Source organism: Hemibagrus wyckioides, linkage group LG16 (genome assembly GCF_019097595.1).
Source record: "Hemibagrus wyckioides isolate EC202008001 linkage group LG16, SWU_Hwy_1.0, whole genome shotgun sequence".
NCBI classification, from domain to species: domain Eukaryota; kingdom Metazoa; phylum Chordata; class Actinopteri; order Siluriformes; family Bagridae; genus Hemibagrus; species Hemibagrus wyckioides.
The window spans coordinates 18,177,778-18,192,825 of NC_080725.1; the positions used below are offsets into that span (position 1 = coordinate 18,177,778).

At 40.7% G+C, this 15,048-nt stretch overlaps 9 non-coding genes across 9 annotated transcripts; all 9 read left to right on the forward strand.

Moving 5' to 3' along the window:
- The first annotated feature begins 1,704 nt into the window (after positions 1-1,704).
- On the forward strand, positions 1,705-1,777 carry trnar-ccu (transfer RNA arginine (anticodon CCU)). Its single transcript has one exon. It is a non-coding gene; the product is annotated as a tRNA-Arg (tRNA).
- Positions 1,778-1,784: 7 nt separating this feature from the next.
- Positions 1,785-1,856, forward strand: trnam-cau (transfer RNA methionine (anticodon CAU)). Its single transcript has one exon. It is a non-coding gene; the product is annotated as a tRNA-Met (tRNA).
- Positions 1,857-3,229: 1,373 nt separating this feature from the next.
- Positions 3,230-3,311, forward strand: trnas-uga (transfer RNA serine (anticodon UGA)). The gene has a single exon. It is a non-coding gene; the product is annotated as a tRNA-Ser (tRNA).
- A 1,409-nt stretch (positions 3,312-4,720) lies between these two features.
- trnam-cau (transfer RNA methionine (anticodon CAU)) lies at positions 4,721-4,792 on the forward strand. Its single transcript has one exon. It is a non-coding gene; the product is annotated as a tRNA-Met (tRNA).
- Positions 4,793-7,011: 2,219 nt separating this feature from the next.
- Positions 7,012-7,093, forward strand: trnas-uga (transfer RNA serine (anticodon UGA)). The gene has a single exon. It is a non-coding gene; the product is annotated as a tRNA-Ser (tRNA).
- Positions 7,094-8,278: 1,185 nt separating this feature from the next.
- Positions 8,279-8,350, forward strand: trnam-cau (transfer RNA methionine (anticodon CAU)). The gene has a single exon. It is a non-coding gene; the product is annotated as a tRNA-Met (tRNA).
- Positions 8,351-12,239: 3,889 nt separating this feature from the next.
- Positions 12,240-12,312, forward strand: trnar-ccu (transfer RNA arginine (anticodon CCU)). The gene has a single exon. It is a non-coding gene; the product is annotated as a tRNA-Arg (tRNA).
- Positions 12,313-12,319: 7 nt separating this feature from the next.
- Positions 12,320-12,391, forward strand: trnam-cau (transfer RNA methionine (anticodon CAU)). Its single transcript has one exon. It is a non-coding gene; the product is annotated as a tRNA-Met (tRNA).
- Positions 12,392-14,625: 2,234 nt separating this feature from the next.
- On the forward strand, positions 14,626-14,707 carry trnas-uga (transfer RNA serine (anticodon UGA)). The gene has a single exon. It is a non-coding gene; the product is annotated as a tRNA-Ser (tRNA).
- Positions 14,708-15,048: the final 341 nt, after the last annotated feature.

Consider the following 15,048-nt stretch of genomic DNA (forward strand, 5'->3'; position numbering starts at 1 on the left):
GATGGAAACATGTGACTGGGATACAGTGCAGACAGGTTATTAAAATACAATAAAGTATTTTTCAGTGACTTAAAAATGCTGATATTTACAAAATATTGCACTGGTTATTTACAGAAAAACAGTGAGAAGAGTGATGATATAATATGTAGGTGAAAATATACAAATAGTCGTCTTGGTAATATACAGGTATAATAATTTACAAGTTGCAGTAAGTCACAAGTTATTGCACTGATGCACTGGAAGAAACGTTCATGAAGGCAGCTGTAAGGGCTATAGAGCTACAGGGCTTGTGATCCAACATCTCCCTACACAGGTCTGATTCCAGACCTGCACTAGATTTCTGCTGAATATGTGAAGTTTGTCAAATGGTGGAGATTAGATATCTGGAGGAAACACACTTTTCAAATGACATACAGCCCACAGAGCCCACCATAATGGCTGTGCTGAATGAGTGGTTATGATGTTGAACAGTTCAAGCCTCACGTATTTTCATAATTCACTTTAGTTATCGATGTCTTAAATCTCAGGAGACGTGTAGTGTTAAACTCTTTAATTGTCAATATTTATGTAACTTCTGTGGATCACAATCAATCCAAGTTTAGGGTTTTAGATGACATTTCAACAAAAATACTGTATATGTGTCTCCTTCAGCCTTTTGGTGGAGCCCCAGTGGCCTAATGGATAAGGCCTCCTAAGCCAGCGATTGTGGGTTTGAGTCCCATCTGAGCTGGGCTTTCAGCAGAGTGGTGCAGCGGAAGCGTTGAGGGCCTATAACCCAGAGGTCAATGGATCAAAATTGTCCTCTGCTGAGCACAGTTCCTTTATTCTAAAAAATGCCCTTCAGACAAAGCATGAACCAGGGTCCTGTCCTGTGAATGGCAGTTAGGCTGGGTGCAGTGGTGACTCAGGTGGTTAAGGCTCTTACTCAGTTCCTGGATGGTCAGGATTCAACTCCCAGCACTAACAAAAAACAAAGTTGCCAAGCTGTTGAGCAATTGAGCAAGGCCTTTTAACCCTACTTGCTCCAGGGTACTGTATCCCTGTGTTCTGACCCCCAACTTCCTCGGCTGGGATATGTGAAGAAAACAATTCCACTGTTCTGGAAAGTATGTGTGGCAATAATAAAGGCTTCTGTGATTGTGATCACAAATAACTTATTCAAAATACCGAAAACATATTTTGAGCACATTATTCAAGCTTTGCAGGGTCCATTTCACTGGGTGCTGTCTTTGGATGGACAGAGCTGTGAGTTGTCTTAACCTGGCCCTCTTCTACATTGCAGCACGCATCTCTTCTTCTTTTTTGAGAATCTGCACAGAGACACAGTTTAAAACTTAAAACCAAAACAGCATGTAAACTGATTAAACTAGAGACAACTTCCTGTGTGTGTGTGTGTGTGTTCTCTTACTCATTCCTTAATGAACTGGTGAAGTTCGTCCAGGGTCAAAAGTGGCTTGTCATCATGGGGGATTCTCACTTGATCCCAGTCATCACTGGAGTATAAACATAGCTGGTTTGTGTAAATTATAATTGTTTTGAATTATGAATATTGTTTTGAATTGTATATAATAGAATTGAAATATAATTGATCTGCATCAAATAAAAGAGGACAAAAGTTATGGTACTCTACAAAAGGAGAAAGCATATCATCTATAAGACATAACAGAAATACTGTGTATGCGTCTCCTTCAGCTTCTTTGTGGAGCCCCAGTGGCCTAATGGATAAGGCACTGGCCTCCTAAGCCAGGGATTGTGGGTTCGAGTCCCATCTGGGGTGTGCTTTCAGCAGAGTGGCGCAGCGGAAGCGTGCTGGGCCCATAACCCAGAGGTCGATGGATCGAAACCATCCTCTGCTAAGCGCAGTCCTTTTAGACAAAAAAAAAATGCCCCTCAGGCAAAGCATGAACCACTGGCCTGTCATGTGAATGGCAGTTAGGCTAGGTGCAGTGGTGACTCAGGTGGTTAAGGCTCTGGCTTGGTGACGGGAATGTCAGGATTCTACTCCCAGCACTACCAAAAACTTGCCAAGCTGTTGGGCAATTGAGCAAGGCCTTTTAACCCTACCTGCTCCAGGGTACTGTATCCCTGTGTTCTGACCCCCAACTTCCTCAGCTGGGATATGTGAAGAAAACAATTCCACTTTTCTGGAATGTATGATCTCTACTGAGTCGGGAAGAAATTCCAAAAGAGCACGTAAAGCCACAGGACTTGTGATCCAGCAGGTTTGATTACCTCCCTGCACTAGATTTCTGCTGAATATGTAAAGTTTGTCAAATGGTTGAGATTTCATATCTGAAGGAAACACACACTTCAAATGACTTACAGCCCATAGAGCCCACCGTAATGGCTGTGCTGTGGAGAGCATCCTGACTGGTTGTGTTACCACCTGGTACGGCAACAGCACCGCTCTTAATCGCAGAACACTGCAGAGAGTGGTATGATTGGCCTGCCACATTGTCAGAAGTAAGCTTCCCTCCCTCCAGGACATCTACATCAGATGGCGTGTTAGAAAAGCCCGGGGGATCATCGGAGACTCCAGCCATCTGAGCCACAAGCTACTCTCTCTGCTGCCCTCAGACAGGCAGTGCTGCAGTATTCGGTCCCAAACATCACTCATCGGTTTACTATAGAAAGCACGGCACTTTACAACTCACCAGACTCTGTAAATGCATTGTATTTGTGCATATGACATGACATTCATGCTGCGCATCAGTTTATACCTGTGCGCTGTTATACATATCACACTGTAATATACTGGTTAATGTCTACTGTGTATACTGTACATAATGTATCATATGTCATCATGGCCACTACCATACTGCTTATTTACAATTATTCTACCGTGTATTGTGCACAATAATGTATTGTATGTCTTTGCCATGCTGCTTATCCAAAGCATATATTTATAGTAGTACTTAAATTTGTACATTGCATATTTTACTACAATGTCTGGAGCTGCACTGAAGCATTTCACTCCCTTCTACATGTGTTGATGGTGACAATAAAGTGATTTGATTTGATATTTGGATCAAACCCACTTGAAACACCTTTGAGTAGCTGTTCTGCTCTTTTCTATATCTTAAGACCTGAAGCTTGCCAGTTAAATCAAATGAGCAGCTATGATTAACTGTGTAAACAGGTCTTGAATGGGATATCTTCACACAAGTTCTAATAGCAAGAGAAGTTTTGGCACCCATTCATCCCAACAAGGGGTCCGCTCTGGAACGCGGCTGTGATGGCCGAGTGGTTAAGGCGTTGGATTTGAAATCCAATGGGGATTCCCCGCGCAGGTTCGAACCCTGCTCACAGCGCCTGGCCCACCAACAAGGGTTGTACTTTAATCAAAGATGAATTTAAAGATGTGCTCTGATGAATATGTAAAGAAATGGTTGAGATAAGATCTCTACTGAGAAATGCCCTTGAGCAGTAAAGTGGCAGGACTTGTGATCCAACAGGGTTTCCATACACTAGATTTCCACTGAATATGTGAAGTTTGTCAAATGGTTGAGATTAGATATCTGGAGGAAACATGCACTTCAAATGACCTAGAGCCCCCCATAATGGCTGTGCTGAATGAGTGGTTATGTTGAACAGTTCAAGCCTCACGTATATTAACTTCTGTGGATCACAGTCAATCCAAGCTTAGGGTTTCAGATGACTTTTGAAGAAAAATACTGTATATGTGTCTCCTTCATCCACTAGGTGGCGCCCCATTGGCCTAATGGATAAGGCACTAGCCCCCCCCCAAGCCCGGAATTTTGGGTTCAAGTCTCGTCTGGGGTGGGCTCTACTGAATGCACTACATGCCCAAATTTACAAGTTGCAGTAAGTCACAAGTTATTGCACTGATGAGTAATAAATAATATAAACAAGTAACTGGACCTGTTGGGTGCTAGAATGTGCAGTGTGAATGTGTCAGTGTCTTGTAGCTGTTGCTGTGATGAGGAAATGCCCCTCTCTGTCCATACCTTCACTGTCTCCACTGATGGTTTCACACGTCTGATAAGTGGTGTGTATTTGAGTAGCATGAATAAAAAGAGGTGATCAGACTGACCCAAGTGGGGGAGAGAAATGGCCCCTCAGCAATGTTAGTGTAAACATGGTCCAGTGTGTTGTCCCCTATAGTAGTACAGGAAGCATGCTAATGAAATTTGTTGAGTAAAGATCTTAGGTTGATGTGATTGAAGTCCCCAGCAACAATAATAGCTCCACCGGGATGTACAGCCTGTTGCTTGCTGATAGCTGCATGCAGTTCCTCCATAGCTGCCTTGGCATTAGCATGCGGAGGGATGTCTAGAACCATTCTGTGTCTTTCCATTTCTACTAATGTTGAACTAGATTTGGAAGAAAGACACACCTCAAATGAGACCCGAAGAGCCCATAAAGGCATCTGTGAGGGCTGAGTGGTAAAGATTTGTGAGCCAATAGGGTACACAGGGTTGGTAAAACCAGCACAAAAGTCTGAACTATTAACTGAACTCAGAAGGCGGCCAGCTGTGATGGCCGAATGGTTAAGGCGTTGGATTTGAACTCTTTAAATTGTCAATATTTATGTAATTTCTGTGAGTCACAATCATTCCAAGTTTAGGGTTTTAGAGGACATTTGAACAAAAATACTGTATATGTGGAAGTTTGCAGAGCCCCAGTGGCCTAACGGATAAGGTACTGGCCTCCTAAGCCAGGGATTGTGGGTTCGAGTCCTGTCCGGGGGTGTGCTTTCAGCAGAGTGGCGCAGCGGAAGCGTGCTGGGCCCATAACCCAGAGGTCGATGGATCGAAACCATCCTCTGCTAAGCACACTTACTTTATTCTTAGAAAAATGCCCCTCAGCTAAAACATGAACCAGGGGCCTGTCATGTGAACCGCAGTTAGTTAGGCTAGGTGCAGTGGTGGTTAAGGCTCTGGCTCAGTGACTGGAAGCAACTCCCAGCACTAACAAGAAAACAAAGTTGCCAAGCTGTTGGGCAATTGAGCAAGGCCTTTTAACCCTACCTGCTCCAGGGTACTGTATCCCTGTGTTCTGACCCCCAACTTCCTCAGCTGGGATATGTGAAGAAAACAATTCCACTTTTCTTGAATGTATGTGTGGCAATAATAAAGGCTTCTGGAGGCGGAAGTACCCCATCTTTTATTTTGTTGATCACGTAACAAGCAAGCAGCTTGGTCTCTGTCCTCATCAGGTGCTGAGGGCACTACACATGGTTTTCCATTTGCTGGCTTTTATATGATTGTATAGAAGTGCTCACAAATGATTGTGATCACAAATAACTTATTCAAAATACTGAAAACATATTTTAAGCACGTTATTCAAGCATTGCAGGGTCCATTTCACTGGATGCTGTCTTTGGATGGACAGAGCTGTGAGTTTTCTTAACCTGGCCCTCTTCTACATTGCAAAACCAAAACACCATGTAAACTGATTAAACCACAGACAACTTTCTCTGTGTGTGTGTGTGTGTTCTCTTACTCATTCCTTAATGAACTGGTGAAGTTCGTCCAGGGATGGTCTTCATGTGAGCCAGTTTCATCATGGTGCTTGATGGGTTTTGCAAATGCACTTGACAATACTGTTCTTGCAAGAACTATTCCAGAACACCTGACCTTCGTGTCTTAAAATAACAACTGACTGTTGTTTGTTGTCATTACATATGGATTACTTAAGTCCATGTGTGTTATTTCATAGTTTTGAAATCTCCAGTATTGTTCTAGAATGTAGAAAATAAATCCCAATAAACAAAAAACATTGAATTAAAAAGGGTGTCCAAACTTTTGACTGGTAGTGTAGTTCTGTGCTAGCAACTGAAAGGTTTTAGGCTCACGTCCTAGGACTGGGGGAAACCAAACTTGCATCTTGTCATCTAACAAGCAAAATATTTTCTGTAAATTTTGAGACCAATTAATGTGTCAAGTTTCCTGAGCATCCTGAGAACTTTTTTTTTTCCTTTTCTATAAATGCATGTATCATATTGCTGCAAAAACTTTAGTTATATGACGTATTCACTACAATTCTGTGGGAATGTTGTGTGAGAAATCTGTAACATTTCAGTCTGAATGCTGGGTTTCAGCTCAGGGTTTCAACTAATGTCTCTCTGTGTGTGGGTTTTAAATTAAAGCGCAAACTAGCTTTTAATAATAATTTCACTTTAAATAAATTCATATTCGTTAATTTTCTTATCATTTAATGTATTAACATGGAAAACGCATATATCTATTCACACTGTATTTATACGTATACATACATGACTTATATATGATTTACTATGTATTTATTATTGAAATGTTATACATGGTATATGTGTTGTATAGTGTAATATAATCTATATTCAAATATGAAAAAGCTAAAATATTCAAGCCATCCATTGTATTGTATTATTCATTCATTTATTTATTTATTTATTTATTTATTAATAAAATAATATAAACTCTATAAGGCTGAATGGGTAATTGAGTCCTATCAGCGTGCCACTATCAGTCGTGATCCTAGCAACGGAATGTTTGTTTTTTAAAGCATGTTTTATGCTCTGAGATCATTTCTACACGGATTTTACTCTACGATCATTTCTACAACACTTCTCAGCGATGAGCCAATGGAGAGACGACGCACCGCAGCTCCAGGAGGAAGGACCTCAGACCGGAGGGAGCGGACAGCCGGACAGCAGCGGTAAGTTACCGAGATTTTTCCGGCTTCACTTCAGCACGAACGCTTTAAACACCGCGTTAGCAACATAGCAGAAAGAACACAGAAGAAATCCGATCTGCTTTAAATTTACATAGTAGAAAATCATCCTCAGACTTAAAATCAAATGAGTAAAATCAAATGAGCAGCTATGATTAACTGTGTAAACAGGTCTTGAATGGGATTTCCTCATGCACCTGCAAATATCAAGAGATGTTGTGACACCCATTTACTCCTAACAAATGGTCTGCTCTAGAACACATCCATCCATCCATTTTCTATTCCCGCTTTTTTCCTAGTTAGGGACACAGGGATCAGGAACTCTCATGTTGGGCAGCTGTGATGGCCGAGTGGTTAAGGCGTTGGACTTGAAATCCAATGGGGTTCCCCCGCGCAGGTTCGAGCCCTGCTCACAGCGCCAGGCCCACCAACAAGGGGTGTACTTTAATCGAAGCAGCTCAGGTGTTGCACTAGTCTGCTGAATATGTTGAGAAATGGTAGAGATGAATCTGGAAGAAGCACCTGAAGGCAGCTGTAAGGGTTGAGTGGTATAGCTGCAGGACTTGTGTTCCAACAGGGTTTCCATACACTGGTTTGATTCCGGTCCTGCCCTAGATATCTGTAAAGTGGGCCATAGAACCCCCCATAATGGCTGTGCTGAATGTGGTTATGGTGGATCTCACCCTTAAAACCAGCACAAAACTCTTTACATATTCTGTGGAATATGTATTCTGTGGATTCTGTGGAATATGTAAAGAACCCCATGGGTCAAATGGTTGAGATTAGATTCCTACTGATTATGGGGGAAACACACATTTCAAAAGAGGCCTGCAAAGATGTTTGAGTGATTCAGGTTTTGATGATCCACATGGTTTCCATGCACAGGTTTAAATCCTAAACGATCTATTCTATTCCCGAAGAGAGCAGGATCTCAATAGTCCAAGACAAGGTCCGGCAAAAACCCATGAACTTCTCTACATTTAGGCCTAAAAGTCTCAGCAGCAGACATTGTAAGGGAAGAGACTGAGTAGGACTGAGAAAATACTGCAGCATTGTTAAATGAAGCTTGATTTATACTGTATTTGGATAAAACACACTTTAAGGTGTAACTTGTTACACAGTGTTTTATCTGCATTGCATTGATAATGTGGCTTGTGTTTATTTTATGTGTTTTAATGTTTATTTCATATTAAAAATGGATCTTTGTAAAGATGAATAAAAAAACTGGAAGATTCCACAGCTGAGTCTGAATTTTCTTTGAATTGAATAATCTGAACAAGATTTATTAGACAAACTGCTTTGTACAAACTGACATTGACTCATTTGTTTTTAGATTTTTTCTTTAATTAAATGGGGATTAATGCACTATCATTCTCAGCCTGCATGACAATATAGCCACTATAATATCTCAAATAACAAACCTGTGATAATCAATCTTTTCTGAAGAACAAATGACATCATTTCATTTTTTTAGACAGGGTACCATAGTCATGTGTACTATCAGAGAGCTGCAGTAGGTAGCTGTTGGTGGTGCCACTGGATAAGGCACTGGCCTCCTAAGCCAGGGATTGTGGGTTCGAGTCCTGTCTGGGGGTGTGCTTTCAGCAGAGTGGCGCAGCGGAAGCGTGCTGGGCCCATAACCCAGAGGTCGATGGATCGAAACCATCCTCTGCTAAGCCCGTCTCTTTTATACTAAAAAAAATGCCCCTCAGGTAGAGCATGAACCAGGGGCCTGTCATGTGAATGGCATTTAGGCTAGGTGCAGTGGTGGTTAAGGCTCTGGCTCATTGACTGGAAGGTCAGGATTCAACTCCCAGCACTACCAAAAAAACAAGTTGCCAAGCTGTTGGGCAATTGAGCAAGGCCTTTTAACCCTACCTGCTCCAGGGTAAATATCCCTGTGTTCTGACCCCCAACTTCCTCAGCTGGGATATGTGAAGAAAACAATTCCACGGTTCTGGAAAGTATGTGTGGCAATAATAAAGGCTTCTGGAGGCAGCAGTACCCCATCTTTTATTTTGTCGATCACGTAACAAGCAAGCGGCTTGGTCTCTGTCCTCATCAGGTGCTGAGGGCGCTACACATGGTTTTCCATTTGCTGGCTTTTATATGATTGTCTAGAAGTGCTCACAAATGAAGCCCACTATTGTGATCAAATCCCCTATTTGAACACTTCAAACAACACTGATATTTTTAATTAAATAAATTAAATGTCATATTTAGACTTGACATGATAATTCCTTTAAAAAAACAATAAACCTGGAGGAAAATTGTTTCCTGAAGGATACAGACAGGATACAGATTTTTCAAATTATGAATGTGGAATTTTAACACAATAATATCAATATCAATCTTAAAAACACAGCTTTCATAAAAATAACTTCAAAATACTGAAAACATATTTTAAGCACGTTAATCAAGCTTTGCAGGGTCCATTTCACTGGGTGCTGTCTTTGGAGGGACAGAGCTGTGAGTTGTCTTAACCTGGCCCTCTTCTACATTGCAGCACGCATCTCTTCTTCTTTTTTGAGAATCTGCACAGAGACACAGTTTAAAACTTAAAACCAAAACAGCATGTAAACTGATTAAAATAGAGACAAATTCCTGTGTGTGTGTGTGTGTTCTCTTACTCATTCCTTAATGAACTGGTGAAGTTCGTTCAGGGTCAAAAGTGGCTCGTCATCATGGGGGATTCTCACTTGATCCCAGTCATCACTGGAGTATAAACATAGTTAGTTTCGTGTAAATTATAATGGTTTTGAATTATGAATATTGTTTTTAATTGTATATAATTGAATTGTAAATATAATTGATCTGCATCAAATAAAAGAGGACAAAAGTTATGGTACTCTACAAAAGGAGAAAGCGTTAGTTTTTCTGTGTAGTTTACGTAGTTTTGTGGGATGAAGGCTAATCATTTGTGTTAGGAACAGGCTTGGTAATATAAGTCTGATTGAAAATTTATCAACTTACAAACATGAACACAAAGAAAGTCAGAAGAAAGGATGAGCATGAGATGATTTTCCTTCAACAGCTCTGTGCTTGGAATGCATTTGTACTTTAAAAAAAAATCATTTGTAAGGCAAAAATACTGTGTATGTGTCTCCTTCAGCCACTTGGTGGAGCCCAGTCCTAACAATTCGGGCAAAGCACTCACTGACCGAAGCAGGGGGTTGAGGCAGGGAATAACACTCAAATATATATATATATAGCTCTGGAAAAAAAAAGAGACCACTGCAAAATAATCATGTTTTTTCTCACAGGTTCATGTATTGGTGAGATGAACAGTTTTGTGAACTGCTGACAATATTTCTCCTAAATTCAAAATATAACTATTGTTATTTAGAGTGTATATTTAAAGGAAATGACAACATATCAAAATAACCCAAGATCATGCAGTATTTTCAGAGCTTTAATAATTCAAATAAAACAAAATGCACTACTGAATGCACTACATGCCCTACTGAATACACTACATCCCCTACTGAATACACTACATGCCCTACTGAATACATTACATGCCCTGCTGAATGCACTACATGCACTACTGAATGCACTATATGCCCTACTGAATACACTACATGCCTTACTGAATACACTACATGCACTACTGAATACACAACATGCCCTACAGAATGCACTACATGCCCTACTGAATACATTACATGCACTACGGAATACACTACATGCACTACTGAATACACTACATGCCCTACTGAATACACTACATGCCCTTCTGAATACACTACATGCATTACTGTATACACTACATGCCCTACTGATAGTATTGATAAAGTAAACTGCAATAAACAGTGTTATACAGATGTGCCATGACCCAAATACTGTGAATGGTTCAGAAAGATGGAAACATGTGACTGGGATACAGTGCAGACAGGTTATTAAAATACAATAAAGTATTTTTCAGTGACTTAAAAATGCTGATATTTACAAAATATTGCACTGGTTATTTACAGAAAAACAGTGAGAAGAGTGATGATATAATATGTAGGTGAAAATATACAAATAGTCGTCTTGGTAATATACAGGTATAATAATTTACAAGTTGCAGTAAGTCACAAGTTATTGCACTGATGCACTGGAAGAAACGTTCATGAAGGCAGCTGTAAGGGCTATAGAGCTACAGGGCTTGTGATCCAACATCTCCCTACACAGGTCTGATTCCAGACCTGCACTAGATTTCTGCTGAATATGTGAAGTTTGTCAAATGGTGGAGATTAGATATCTGGAGGAAACACACTTTTCAAATGACATACAGCCCACAGAGCCCACCATAATGGCTGTGCTGAATGAGTGGTTATGATGTTGAACAGTTCAAGCCTCACGTATTTTCATAATTCACTTTAGTTATCGATGTCTTAAATCTCAGGAGACGTGTAGTGTTAAACTCTTTAATTGTCAATATTTATGTAACTTCTGTGGATCACAATCAATCCAAGTTTAGGGTTTTAGATGACATTTCAACAAAAATACTGTATATGTGTCTCCTTCAGCCTTTTGGTGGAGCCCCAGTGGCCTAATGGATAAGGCCTCCTAAGCCAGCGATTGTGGGTTTGAGTCCCATCTGAGCTGGGCTTTCAGCAGAGTGGTGCAGCGGAAGCGTTGAGGGCCTATAACCCAGAGGTCAATGGATCAAAATTGTCCTCTGCTGAGCACAGTTCCTTTATTCTAAAAAATGCCCTTCAGACAAAGCATGAACCAGGGTCCTGTCCTGTGAATGGCAGTTAGGCTGGGTGCAGTGGTGACTCAGGTGGTTAAGGCTCTTACTCAGTTCCTGGATGGTCAGGATTCAACTCCCAGCACTAACAAAAAACAAAGTTGCCAAGCTGTTGAGCAATTGAGCAAGGCCTTTTAACCCTACTTGCTCCAGGGTACTGTATCCCTGTGTTCTGACCCCCAACTTCCTCGGCTGGGATATGTGAAGAAAACAATTCCACTGTTCTGGAAAGTATGTGTGGCAATAATAAAGGCTTCTGTGATTGTGATCACAAATAACTTATTCAAAATACCGAAAACATATTTTGAGCACATTATTCAAGCTTTGCAGGGTCCATTTCACTGGGTGCTGTCTTTGGATGGACAGAGCTGTGAGTTTTCTTAACCTGGCCCTCTTCTACATTGCAGCACGCATCTCTTCTTCTTTTTTGAGAATCTGCACAGAGACACAGTTTAAAACTTAAAACCAAAACAGCATGTAAACTGATTAAACTAGAGACAACTTCCTGTGTGTGTGTGTGTGTGTTCTCTTACTCATTCCTTAATGAACTGGTGAAGTTCGTCCAGGGTCAAAAGTGGCTTGTCATCATGGGGGATTCTCACTTGATCCCAGTCATCACTGGAGTATAAACATAGCTGGTTTGTGTAAATTATAATTGTTTTGAATTATGAATATTGTTTTGAATTGTATATAATAGAATTGAAATATAATTGATCTGCATCAAATAAAAGAGGACAAAAGTTATGGTACTCTACAAAAGGAGAAAGCATATCATCTATAAGACATAACAGAAATACTGTGTATGCGTCTCCTTCAGCTTCTTTGTGGAGCCCCAGTGGCCTAATGGATAAGGCACTGGCCTCCTAAGCCAGGGATTGTGGGTTCGAGTCCCATCTGGGGTGTGCTTTCAGCAGAGTGGCGCAGCGGAAGCGTGCTGGGCCCATAACCCAGAGGTCGATGGATCGAAACCATCCTCTGCTAAGCGCAGTCCTTTTAGACAAAAAAAAAAAATGCCCCTCAGGCAAAGCATGAACCACTGGCCTGTCATGTGAATGGCAGTTAGGCTAGGTGCAGTGGTGACTCAGGTGGTTAAGGCTCTGGCTTGGTGACGGGAATGTCAGGATTCTACTCCCAGCACTACCAAAAACTTGCCAAGCTGTTGGGCAATTGAGCAAGGCCTTTTAACCCTACCTGCTCCAGGGTACTGTATCCCTGTGTTCTGACCCCCAACTTCCTCAGCTGGGATATGTGAAGAAAACAATTCCACTTTTCTGGAATGTATGTGTGGCAATAATAAAGGCTTCTGGAGGCGGAAGTACCCCATCTTTTATTTTGTTGATCACGTAACAAGCAAGCAGCTTGGTCTCTGTCCTCATCAGGTGCTGAGGGCACTACACATGGTTTTCCATTTGCTGGCTTTTATATGATTGTATAGAAGTGCTCACAAATGATTGTGATCACAAATAACTTATTCAAAATACTGAAAACATATTTTAAGCACGTTATTCAAGCATTGCAGGGTCCATTTCACTGGATGCTGTCTTTGGATGGACAGAGCTGTGAGTTTTCTTAACCTGGCCCTCTTCTACATTGCAAAACCAAAACACCATGTAAACTGATTAAACCACAGACAACTTTCTCTGTGTGTGTGTGTGTGTGTGTGTGTGTGTTCTCTTACTCATTCCTTAATGAACTGGTGAAGTTCGTCCAGGGATGGTCTTCATGTGAGCCAGTTTCATCATGGTGCTTGATGGGTTTTGCAAATGCACTTGACAATACTGTTCTTGCAAGAACTATTCCAGAACACCTGACCTTCGTGTCTTAAAATAACAACTGACTGTTGTTTGTTGTCATTACATATGGATTACTTAAGTCCATGTGTGTTATTTCATAGTTTTGAAATCTCCAGTATTGTTCTAGAATGTAGAAAATAAATCCCAATAAACAAAAAACATTGAATTAAAAAGGGTGTCCAAACTTTTGACTGGTAGTGTAGTTCTGTGCTAGCAACTGAAAGGTTTTAGGCTCACGTCCTAGGACTGGGGGAAACCAAACTTGCATCTTGTCATCTAACAAGCAAAATATTTTCTGTAAATTTTGAGACCAATTAATGTGTCAAGTTTCCTGAGCATCCTGAGAACTTTTTTTTTTCCTTTTCTATAAATGCATGTATCATATTGCTGCAAAAACTTTAGTTATATGACGTATTCACTACAATTCTGTGGGAATGTTGTGTGAGAAATCTATAACATTTCAGTCTGAATGCTGGGTTTCAGCTCAGGGTTTCAACTAATGTCTCTCTGTGTGTGGGTTTTAAATTAAAGCGCAAACTAGCTTTTAATAATAATTTCACTTTAAATAAATTCATATTCGTTAATTTTCTTATCATTTAATGTATTAACATGGAAAACGCATATATCTATTCACACTGTATTTATACGTATACATACATGACTTATATATGATTTACTATGTATTTATTATTGAAATGTTATACATGGTATATGTGTTGTATAGTGTAATATAATCTATATTCAAATATGAAAAAGCTAAAATATTCAAGCCATCCATTGTATTGTATTATTCATTCATTTATTTATTTATTTATTAATAAAATAATATAAACTCTATAAGGCTGAATGGGTAATTGAGTCCTATCAGCGTGCCACTATCAGTCGTGATCCTAGCAACGGAATGTTTGTTTTTTAAAGCATGTTTTATGCTCTGAGATCATTTCTACACGGATTTTACTCTACGATCATTTCTACAACACTTCTCAGCGATGAGCCAATGGAGAGACGACGCACCGCAGCTCCAGGAGGAAGGACCTCAGACCGGAGGGAGCGGACAGCCGGACAGCAGCGGTAAGTTACCGAGATTTTTCCGGCTTCACTTCAGCACGAACGCTTTAAACACCGCGTTAGCAACATAGCAGAAAGAACACAGAAGAAATCCGATCTGCTTTAAATTTACATAGTAGAAAATCATCCTCAGACTTAAAATCAAATGAGTAAAATCAAATGAGCAGCTATGATTAACTGTGTAAACAGGTCTTGAATGGGATTTCCTCATGCACCTGCAAATATCAAGAGATGTTGTGACACCCATTTACTCCTAACAAATGGTCTGCTCTAGAACACATCCATCCATCCATTTTCTATTCCCGCTTTTTTCCTAGTTAGGGACACAGGGATCAGGAACTCTCATGTTGGGCAGCTGTGATGGCCGAGCGGTTAAGGCGTTGGACTTGAAATCCAATGGGGTTCCCCCGCGCAGGTTCGAGCCCTGCTCACAGCGCCAGGCCCACCAACAAGGGGTGTACTTTAATCGAAGCAGCTCAGGTGTTGCACTAGTCTGCTGAATATGTTGAGAAATGGTAGAGATGAATCTGGAAGAAACACCTGAAGGCAGCTGTAAGGGTTGAGTGGCATAGCTGCAGGACTTGTGTTCCAACAGGGTTTCCATACACTGGTTTGATTCCAGTCCTGCCCTAGATATCTGCTGAATATGTAAAGTGGGCCATAGAACCCCCCATAATGGCTGTGCTGAATGTGGTTATGGTGGATCTCACCATTAAAACCAGCACAAAACTCTACATATTCTGTGGAATATGTAAACAACCCCATTGAGATTAGATT